We start from the raw sequence: 11,170 nt of genomic DNA, 5'->3' as shown, positions 1-11,170 counted from the left end.
TCGCTGATCTCTTTTGAACAGCATCAGCGTGGACTATCATCATGGACATTTCCTCTCCAGGGGGGACCGGCCTGTCTGTGAGATTTACAACGCTGATGGACTCCAAGTCAGCCTTTAATGGCTCGGGGTCAAGTTATTGTTGAAGGTTAATTTATGGCGTCCTTTGAACACTGAGACGACTCACCGGGCGCTTCAGGTAAAACAATACTGCTCTACAAAGCAGCTTCGCTAACACGGAAACTTTCATTTAAATGAGTTTTAAACTGGCAACACAATTAAAATATGATTTTATGATCGTCCAGCCGGGGAATCAAACCCAGGTCTTGGGTACCCACTGCACCACAGTACGGGTTCACCTTTAAATAAAGTAGATTACAGTGTGTTCCTGCTTTGCACCCAGTGTTTTTAGGTGGCGCCGAACCCGCCTCAGCCCTCACAAGGTGGTCCCACAGAAGTAATCATCCTAAATCTGCATTAAACTACACTGCAGACCAGTGTTGCTCCAAATGTTCACCTAGCATTTATTACTGCTAGAATCAGTTTGATCAGCTGACTGGTTTGGCCTGCCTCTGGTAGGCACCATGAGGAAGCACCAGTAAAACCAACCACAACAAAGCTTGCTAAACCAGCGAGTGATTTGACCCCCAAGGACTCTCTTATGGTCCATTACAGCTGTGAACAGCAGCTGGAGCTCACAGGCAGGCTGTCGGCCTAAATCACTAACAGATTTCCTTCTCAAATGAAGTGTTAAGCCGTCACCCCTCACTTCAAGGAACCAGAATGAGCTTTAGTCATCTTACCAGACGACTTCAAAATCTGCTTTAATGTCCAGTCACAGCAGGGTTTAGTGTGCAGGAGTCATTTTGATCAGATTTGTGCCGATAAGCAATTTCACACACACACACACACACACACACACACACACACACTTCTTTGGTGCTAATAAAATGCTGCCATAAAAGATTTGTTGATTTTGAACCAGCGTGTTTAACCGCGGCTTTTATTTATTCAAAATTTAGCAACATGATTTACAAACAAATTTACTTTTCATTTGTTCAAACGATCATTTTCAAACGATTTTCATTTTCAAACGATCCCAGAAGTGTTTTTCTGTATCATCGAGTTTCTTTACCTTTAGATTGTTATTTATTTCTATATTTATGTAGTATGAGTACACTGTTTTTCTCTGTGTTCTGTTCTCTGTTCATGCATTACTCTTTATTGTTTTTATAAAGTTGACAGCTGAGCAGAGACGTTAGTTAGTTGTGCTCTTTTTCCACTTCATTTTGCCCTGTAATAACTTTGTTTGAGAACAGAACTGTGCACTGATAAACATCTGAGTCTTCAGAAACGATTTTGTGACTGTTATAAGATTCATGCAGCTCTAAGATTCCTCACAATTTCTTTTAGGTTTTTTTTAGGTTTAGGTTTAATGGATGCAGTAAGTAAATCCTGTTTTCTTTATTTGAGCTGCAGCAGGTGGATCTCGTGAATAACAGGAACAGAAAAAAGAAAGTTTACAGTGGAAAAACACTGAAGGAGACGGACGGCTGAAAACACTCGTATGTGGAGACGTTCTGGATCCTACTGAGACTCGTAAAAGAAGTACAATTACAAAGCTGGAACATCTTACGAGAACAGAGAAATAGCTGTTAGTAACATTCAAGCCTTTTACCCAGAAACTGATATCGTCCTAATGATTGTGTTGATATAAAATGGTCAAAAATAAGTACACACAATTTTAACTAGTGGATTTAGGATCACACATACAGCCACACTAACCTTTTAAACCAACACCGGTGGTAGAACAAGTCATACTAAATACCTATAGATTTTGATGTGGCCTTTTTTATGTTGACAACATTCGTATGTCAGATTGTTGAATATGAACACCACTAGATTTATAGACCATTGTCAACTATAAGTGGGACCATCTAAGAGCTTCATCACCTCAGCCACAAATCAGTATATCATCCAGGCTCTCATAATATGACCGTTAACCAATAAGATGTGACCATTGTTTTAAACTGTCTCTAAAAAGCATCAACGCAACTATTCATCAGGAATCTGTATATACGTATGGTATTTCTGTATATATGTACTGTATATCTGTATATAAGTATGGTTTATATGTATATATATGTGTATATGTAAAGGACATTTGTATATACACACAAAATCTGTATTTACATTTGGTATATCTGTAAATTTGTGTAGTATATCTGTATATACATACATTAAATCTGTATATACATATAGTATATCTGTATTCATGTACAGGACATTTGTATATACATACAGTAAATCTGTATATACATATATATATATATATATACAGTGTATCACAAAAGTGAGTACACCCCTCACATTTCTGCAAATATTTTATTATATCTTTTCATGGGACAACACTATAGAACTAAAACTTGGATATAACTTAGAGTAGTCAGTGTACAACTTGTATAGCAGTGTAGATTTACTGTCTTCTGAAAATAACTCAACACACAGCCATTAATGTCTAAATGGCTGGCAACATAAGTGAGTACACCCCACAGTGAACATGTCCAAATTGTGCCCAAAGTGTCAATATTTTGTGTGACCACCATTATTATCCAGCACTGCCTTAACCCTCCTGGGCATGGAATTCACCAGAGCTGCACAGGTTGCTACTGGAATCCTCTTCCACTCCTCCATGATGACATCACGGAGCTGGTGGATGTTAGACACCTTGAACTCCTCCACTTTCCACTTGAGGATGCGCCACAGGTGCTCAATTGGGTTTAGTCCATCACCTTTACCTTCAGCTTCCTCAGCAAGGCAGTTGTCATCTTGGAGGTTGTGTTTGGGGTCGTTATCCTGTTGGAAAACTGCCATGAGGCCCAGTTTTCGAAGGGAGGGGATCATGCTCTGTTTCAGAATGTCACAGTACATGTTGGAATTCATGTTTCCCTCAATGAACTGCAGCTCCCCAGTGCCAGCAACACTCATGCAGCCCAAGACCATGATGCTACCACCACCATGCTTGACTGTAGGCAAGATACAGTTGTCTTGGTACTTCTCACCAGGGCGCCGCCACACATGCTGGACACCATCTGAGCCAAACAAGTTTATCTTGGTCTCGTCAGACCACAGGGCATTCCAGTAATCCATGTTCTTGGACTGCTTGTCTTCAGCAAACTGTTTGCGGGCTTTCTTGTGCGTCAGCTTCCTTCTGGGATGACGACCATGCAGACCGAGTTGATGCAGTGTGCGGCGTATGGTCTGAGCACTGACAGGCTGACCTCCCACGTCTTCAACCTCTGCAGCAATGCTGGCAGCACTCATGTGTCTATTTTTTAAAGCCAACCTCTGGATATGACGCCGAACACGTGGACTCAACTTCTTTGGTCGACCCTGGCGAAGCCTGTTCCGAGTGGAACCTGTCCTGGAAAACCGCTGTATGACCTTGGCCACCATGCTGTAGCTCAGTTTCAGGGTGTTAGCAATCTTCTTATAGCCCAGGCCATCTTTGTGGAGAGTAACAATTCTATTTCTCACATCCTCAGAGAGTTCTTTGCCATGAGGTGCCATGTTGAATATCCAGTGGCCAGTATGAGAGAATTGTACCCAAAACACCAAATTTAACAGCCCTGCTCCCCATTTACACCTGGGACCTTGACACATGACACCAGGGAGGGACAACGACACATTTGGGCACAATTTGGACATGTTCACTGTGGGGTGTACTCACTTATGTTGCCAGCTATTTAGACATTAATGGCTGTGTATTGAGTTATTTTCAGAAGACAGTAAATCTACACTGCTATACAAGTTGTACACTGACTACTCTAAGTTATATCCAAGTTTCATGTCTATAGTGTTGTCCCATGAAAAGAGTTAATGAAATATTTGCAGAAATGTGAGGGGTGTACTCACTTTTGTGATACACTGTATATACAGTGTATCACAAAAGTGAGTACACCCCTCACATTTCTGCAGATATTTAAGTATATCTTTTCATGGGACAACACTGACAAAATGACACTTTGACACAATGAAAAGTAGTCTGTGTGCAGCTTATATAACAGTGTAAATTTATTCTTCCCTCAAAATAACTCAATATACAGCCATTAATGTCTAAACCACCGGCAACAAAAGTGAGTACACCCCTAAGAGACTACACCCCTAAATGTCCAAATTGAGCACTGCTTGTCATTTTCCCTCAAAAATGTCATGTGATTTGTTAGTGTTACTAGGTCTCAGGTGTGCATAGGGAGCAGGTGTGTTCAATTTAGTAGTACAGCTCTCACACTCTCTCATACTGGTCACTGAAAGTTCCAACATGGCACCTCATGGCAAAGAACTCTCTGAGGATCTTAAAAGACGAATTGTTGCGCTACATGAAGATGGCCAAGGCTACAAGAAGATTGCCAACACCCTGAAACTGAGCTGCAGCACAGTGGCCAAGATCATCCAGCGTTTTTAAAGAGCAGGGTCCACTCAGAACAGACCTCGCGTTGGTCGTCCAAAGAAGCTGAGTGCACGTGCTCAGCGTCACATCCAACTGCTGTCTTTGAAAGATAGGCGCAGGAGTGCTGTCAGCATTGCTGCAGAGATTGAAAAGGTGGGGGGTCAGCCTGGCAGTGCTCAGACCATACGCCGCACACTACATCAAATTGGTCTGCATTGCTGTCACCCCAGAAGGAAGCCTTTTCTGAAGTCTCTACACAAGAAAGCCCGCAAACAGTTTGCTGAAGACATGTCAACAAAGGACATGGATTACTGGAACCATGTCCTATGGTCTGATGAGACCAAGATTAATTTGTTTGGTTCAGATGGTCTCAAGCATGAGTGGCGGCAATCAGGTGAGGAGTACAAAGATAAGTGTGTCATGCCTACAGTCAAGCATGGTGGTGGGAATGCCATGGTCTGGGGCTGCATGAGTGCAGCAGGTGTTGGGGAGTTACATTTCATTGAGGGACACATGAACTCCAATATGTACTGTGAAATACTGAAGCAGAGCATGATCCCCTCCCTCCGGAAACTGGGTCGCAGGGCAGTGTTCCAGCATGATAATGACCCCAAACACACCTCTAAGACGACCACTGCTTTATTGAAGAGGCTGAGGGTAAAGGTGATGGACTGGCCAAGCATGTTTCCAGACCTAAACCCAATAGAACATCTTTGGGGCATCCTCAAGCGGAAGGTGGAGGAGCGCAAAGTCTCGAATATCTGCCAGCTCCGTGATGTCGTCATGGAGGAGTGGAAAAGCATTCCAGTGGCAACCTGTGAAGCTCTGGTAAACTCCATGCCCAGGAGAGTTAAGGCAGTTCTGGGAAATAATGGTGGCCACACAAAATATTGACACTTCAGGACTTTTTACTAAGGGGTGTACTCACTTTTGTTGCCGGTGGTTTAGACATTAATGGCTGTATATTGAGTTATTTTGAGGAAAGAATAAATTTACACTGTTATATAAGCTGCACACAGACTACTTTTCATTGTGTCAAAGTATCATTTTGTCAGTGTTGTCCCATGAAAAGATATACTTAAATATCTGCAGAAATGTGAGGGGTGTACTCACTTATGTGATACACTGTATATATATATATATACAGTAGATATGTATATATATTGGTATATCTGTACATATGTACTGTATATAAGTATGATTTAAATTTATATATGTAAAGGATATTTGTATATGCATACAATGAATCTGTATATACGTGCAGTAAATCTGTATATACATATGGTATATCTGTATAAATATGTAGAGTACAGTAGATCTGTATAAAGTACAGTAGATCTGTATATACGTATGGTATATCTGTATATATGTACAGTATGTATGAATAAACGTACAGCATGTCTGTATATACATAAATATGTATATATGTACGATAAATCTGTACATACGCGCAGTAAATCTGCATATATGTATGATATATCTGTATATATGTACAGTATATCTGTTTTTCTTGTTGTTTATATGAAAACTACAGGACACTGTGAGTTTTTTGGTTTGTAGACAGTGATAAATACACTGTAGACATTTCACATGACTAATGTGTGTGGTGTATACATTTATCCCTACAGCAGTCAGCCTCTTTTTGGAAAACGGGGGGGTTATACACCCTTTTCATCTGATAAAGAATGCAAGCCAGACTCCTCAGACAGTCTCGAACAGATTAACTACCATGAACGCTTCAGCCGGAGGCCTGAGGACAGGTAAACACTTTAAAGCCCTGGGGTTGTGAGTCACTCTCACCGTCGCCCCCCTGACACGAACCGCTGACCACAAGAAAGCACTGAAGACCTTAAAACATGCAGACAAACGTGCATTGTTGTAGGTTCTCCCGCATATACAGTATATCGTTTTACACAATGATCTCATGATTTTGGTCATGTTGCTCAGGCGTGACAGCAGCTTAATGGATCCTGTATCCACTCAGACGACAAAGGAGAGCTGTTGATTTAAAACACGCCACCTTGGTCATTCACCTGCCCACTGAGCACTAATTAAGAGCACGAAAGCAGCTGTGAGGCAGTAACAGAGGTCGGAATTACGGACCAATAACAAAAACGGATCAATGTTTGAGGGACCCAATGCATGAAACTTTTACAAGGCCAAAAACGAAACTACTGCCCCGTTAACTGCTCTATATGTTCAGGTAACTCAACTCTGAACACAGTCTGTATAGATAAGTTGTTAGTCGAGGCTCTAATCACTATATATAATGGGATGGGGGCATGTCCCAATATTTAGATATCCTCAAATTGTCTCCTCAATAAAATAATGTAAAAAAAAAAGATAAATAAGCAAAATCTGCTCACTAGTGTTGCGTAAAGTTAGGACCTGTCAGTGTTCCCATCAGTTGTTGTGGCCCCCCATCAAGCTCAGTTGATGTTCGTCCTTTTTAGAGCAAGGAAGTTTGGAAAGGCAGGAAGATTGAAGAAAATTTCCCTTTATTGCAAAAGAAAAGAGACGCAGACAAACAACAGAACGTTTATCCAGTCCCAGTCTGATGAAAACAGAACCATACACTGTGCATAATGTGCTCCGAATTGCTCGTTTCCATCCGGGAACAGAGGATGAATCACAGCGATTTAAGTTAATTTGTAGACCCCCCCATCGCTACACACTGAGCGGATGCTCATATTTACCAACCGTTTCATCCAGGTCAAGGCCGCAGTGGTTCCAGAGGTGGTAGAAAAACACACTCAGATCTAGTGGCAGTTTGAAGAAGCCAGTCCACCTTGTGCATTACCTTGTGTATGCTTTGAAAGGTGGATGGTGACCATGTGGACATGGTGAGAACATGCTGAATTCCTTATAATGCCTGGCTTCAGGGCAGAAATACACTCTGGATAGAGGAACACTCCATTGTAGAGGAACATTCACTTTTCCACTTACTTATCTACTTCTAGGGGGCGTTTGGAGAAGCCAGTTTACCTGTGCAAGTCTTGGGAGGTGAAAGGAAACCTGAGTACCCAGAGAAAACACACACAGATGGGAAGAACATGCCAAACTTTTTATAGATGTTGACCAAAGGTGATGATTTACAGGACTTTTTTTTTTTTTTATGTGAGATTGACAAATAGCTTCTTAGAAGGTGTTGTAACTGCACCAGTGTCCAGTAGCAATGTGCCTTACACCACTCTACATGTTGGTGGTTCAGTTCTATGCAGCTTTAATTGAAAGATGCACTGGATAAAAGTTTCAGTCAGATGTAAGACTAAGATGAGGACAGTTTAATATCTTGAATTAAATTCAGTAACTCATAGAATACATAGGGAATTCTAAATATTTCTATTTCTAATTCTAATTCTTATATTTAAGTGGTTTAACTGCTCCAAAAACGTTTACAAGCAGCTTGTGCTCGTATCAGTCACCGTTCTATCAGCTTTCCATCTGCAAAATCCTTAATCATGAGGATATATGGACAATTACTCTAAGACTAGGACCTAAACAATCCCAGCGTTCTTCTAGTTTCTTCAACCACTTCTAACAACACCACAAACAATCACTGTCTTTAGTTAATGAGTGTAATTATGCTTCTGTACCTCAGGCCATGTGAATCAGACACAAACACCACAAAGTTTAAACGCTTTTATTCAACAATTACACCGCGACCTTCGAACCGCGACCCACAACGAAGTCAGTTGGTTTAGTCGCATATTTCAACATGACAGTATTAAAAACGTAAACAGAAATAATCACATAATTAGCTTATAAACTGGTGCTGTTTATAAAAAAGCAAGTTGTTGCAGTCAAGACGTGATTATGCAAATATTTTAAACGCGAGCGCCATCTAGTGATGAACAGTTTCAAACAACATGATCTACAGTGATGTAATGCAGCGTCAGTATGGAACCAACGAATAAACGAGTGATTTGTTTGTTTATTAGGATTTTATCGTCATGTTTGGTTACATTCATGACAGGAACGGTAGTTGCTCATTACACAAGATTCATCAGTTCACAAGGTTATTTCGAACACAGTCTTGGACAATTTAGTGTCTCCAGTTTACCTCACTTGCAAGTCTTTGGACTGTGGGAGGAAACCGGAGCAACCGGAGGAAACCCACGCGGACACGGGGAGAACATGCAAACTCCACACAGAAAGGACCCGGACTGCCCCACCTGGGGATTGTACCCAGGACCTCCTTGCTGTGAGGCGACAGTGCTACCCACTTAGCCACCGTGCCGCCACGAATGAGTGAATGCTAACATAGAGAGTCAGAACCTTGAATCACAATGTAATTGAGTATATTTTACATAATGAAGCCTATTTTAATTAATTTAATAACAACACATTTTACACCACCGGTCAGAGCTCTTCATTCTGTTCTAGACAATCAACCAACCAACCAACCAACCAGCCAACCAATTTACCAACTAACCACCCAATAAAATGAATTATTAGAATAAAATAAATGTAAAATTATATATATATATATATATATACATACATATACACATATTATTTTACAATATATTAAAATATTATATATATATATATATATATATATATATAATTAAACTTAAAAGTATATTTAATAATACAGAAAAGGAAAATAAAAGGAAACAATCAATAAAATAACAAGAAAATAAAAGGAAACAATGAAAAAATGAATAAAAACAAAAGTAGTAAAAATAAAAGATTGAGAATTCCATGAAAAATATAATAACAGAAAAAAAATCAATAGAAAATTTAATAAAGACATTTTAGAGAAATAGAAATCATAATGAAAATGCATTTATAAAACAAGTCTAAGGTGCACAAGTACTGATGTACCTACATGGTGTCCCAGACCGGAAATAATCCACCTGCTGCAGGTTGAAAAAAAACTCAACCAGTCCATTTACATGACGGTTAATGAGTAGATGAATGAAATCTGGCAACCCTGAGAAGTTTACCTGTTCAGAGCCGTAATCCAGGTAAAAGACGCACAGCAAATAGTCTACCAAGCGTAATGACACACAGTGTGCGCATGTGCAAACAGCTCTACTACGCTGGTGAACGGGACACACCTTTCTTACCTGGCCGGTCACGTGACCCTGGGCTCATTTCTTTGTGAAATAGTTTCAGTGGTGCGATGACGTTTTGCGCGTCAAAATCCAGGGACTAAAAATACTAAACGTGTGTCTGTGCCTGTTTAAAGCTCAGTCTTCGTTAACACCGCGTCCCTGACCAGGTTGTTTTTTGTCTCGTCCGACCAGTCTTTCAGGTTTGTGCTTTTCTCAGCTGAAGAAGCACTCAGGTACAGATACAGGTGCTGGCTGTGGGGGAGAGCAGAAGCACAGCGAGGTTTTGGGAAGGACAGCATGAACCTTTAATCCTCTATTATCGGGTCTACGGACTAAAAATCAGCTGGTGTGAGTGAAGTAAGTGAACTTAAAGTTTTTAAGCAGTTTGCAGAGGTGCATGAACGACAGATTGGAGTTTATTGCTGATTTTCAGGTGTGTCTTTGTCAGCCAGTGTGAGCTTTGTGTGTGTGTGTGTGTGTGTGTGTGTGTGTGTGTGTGTGTGTGTGTGTGTGTGTGTCTCTATCTGTGTGTGTGTGTCTGTGTGTCTCTATCTGTGTGTGTGTGTCTGTGTGTGTGAGTCTGTGTGTGTGTGTGTCTGTGTGTGTGAGTCTCTGTGTGTGTGTGTGTCTGTGTGTGTCTGTCTCAGCTATTCTAAACGTTTCCCTTTCAGCAAAAATGCCTGAAGTCATTCTGGATGTGTCCCACTTCTGTTCAGCTTCAACTCTGCATATTTTATAGTAGCCTGATCATAATAATTCTTATCTGTTTGCTTTATTTGGATTACAATGAAGTTCTCTGACCTGCAATCAATCCAAATAATCATAATCTGTTTACAAGCTGTGTGTTTTAAGCAAACACTTTACTAATAAAATCACAATTTAAGCTTAACACATATACAGCAAAGTAATGCTGTACAAAATAATATAAACAGTGCAGTATATAACAGTAATCGTATTGTTTTATGTATCCTTGGTATCATCAGGTATCAGTGCTTTAATAATTAATAATGTAAATGTGAATATAGAAAGTAGAACAAAGACGTATACACAGTGTAACAACAGAATAAACCTGTATAAACGTTAGTTGTTTTAATAAATTACTGCAGATGTTATTAGATGAATAGAAGTCACCTTTGTACATCATACTTCACATAGCTCTTGTAATTCCATTCAACTCTCAGATCTCTTATACTGTAAAAACATATTTTACAGTGTGTGTGTGTGTGTGTGTGTGTGTGTGTGTGTACACTTTAGTTTTTGGTCTCTTTTGTATTTGAGAACTAGTGTTTTTTTGCTTTTATTGCTGTATATTTTGGTATAATTAGTACTTTAAACAATCTTTAATGGACCATAATGAAGTTTAAATTGTTTACCTGCTGTGCATCTTTGCCAATGACTGCAACACTGGTAAAGCGTAGCTATAATAATGCTAGACAGATAAATATGTTGCAGAATATAAATGTAATGGTTTGCATTATGGGTAGCATCAGGTATAGTGTGTTTTAAGTCAATTGTCATTGAAATGATTTTGCAGTAAAGAAGTATAGTTTTGTCCTTTTTGTTTAGGTTATATTTTGTATACATTGATCACCCCAATGATATAGTTATTATATAAAAATATAAATATAAATAAATAATATAAGTACAATGACTAACCTTC

Source organism: Trichomycterus rosablanca, chromosome 16, assembly GCF_030014385.1.
Source record: "Trichomycterus rosablanca isolate fTriRos1 chromosome 16, fTriRos1.hap1, whole genome shotgun sequence".
In the NCBI taxonomy this organism is placed as follows: domain Eukaryota; kingdom Metazoa; phylum Chordata; class Actinopteri; order Siluriformes; family Trichomycteridae; genus Trichomycterus; species Trichomycterus rosablanca.
Note: the sequence above shows the minus strand (reverse complement) of the source record.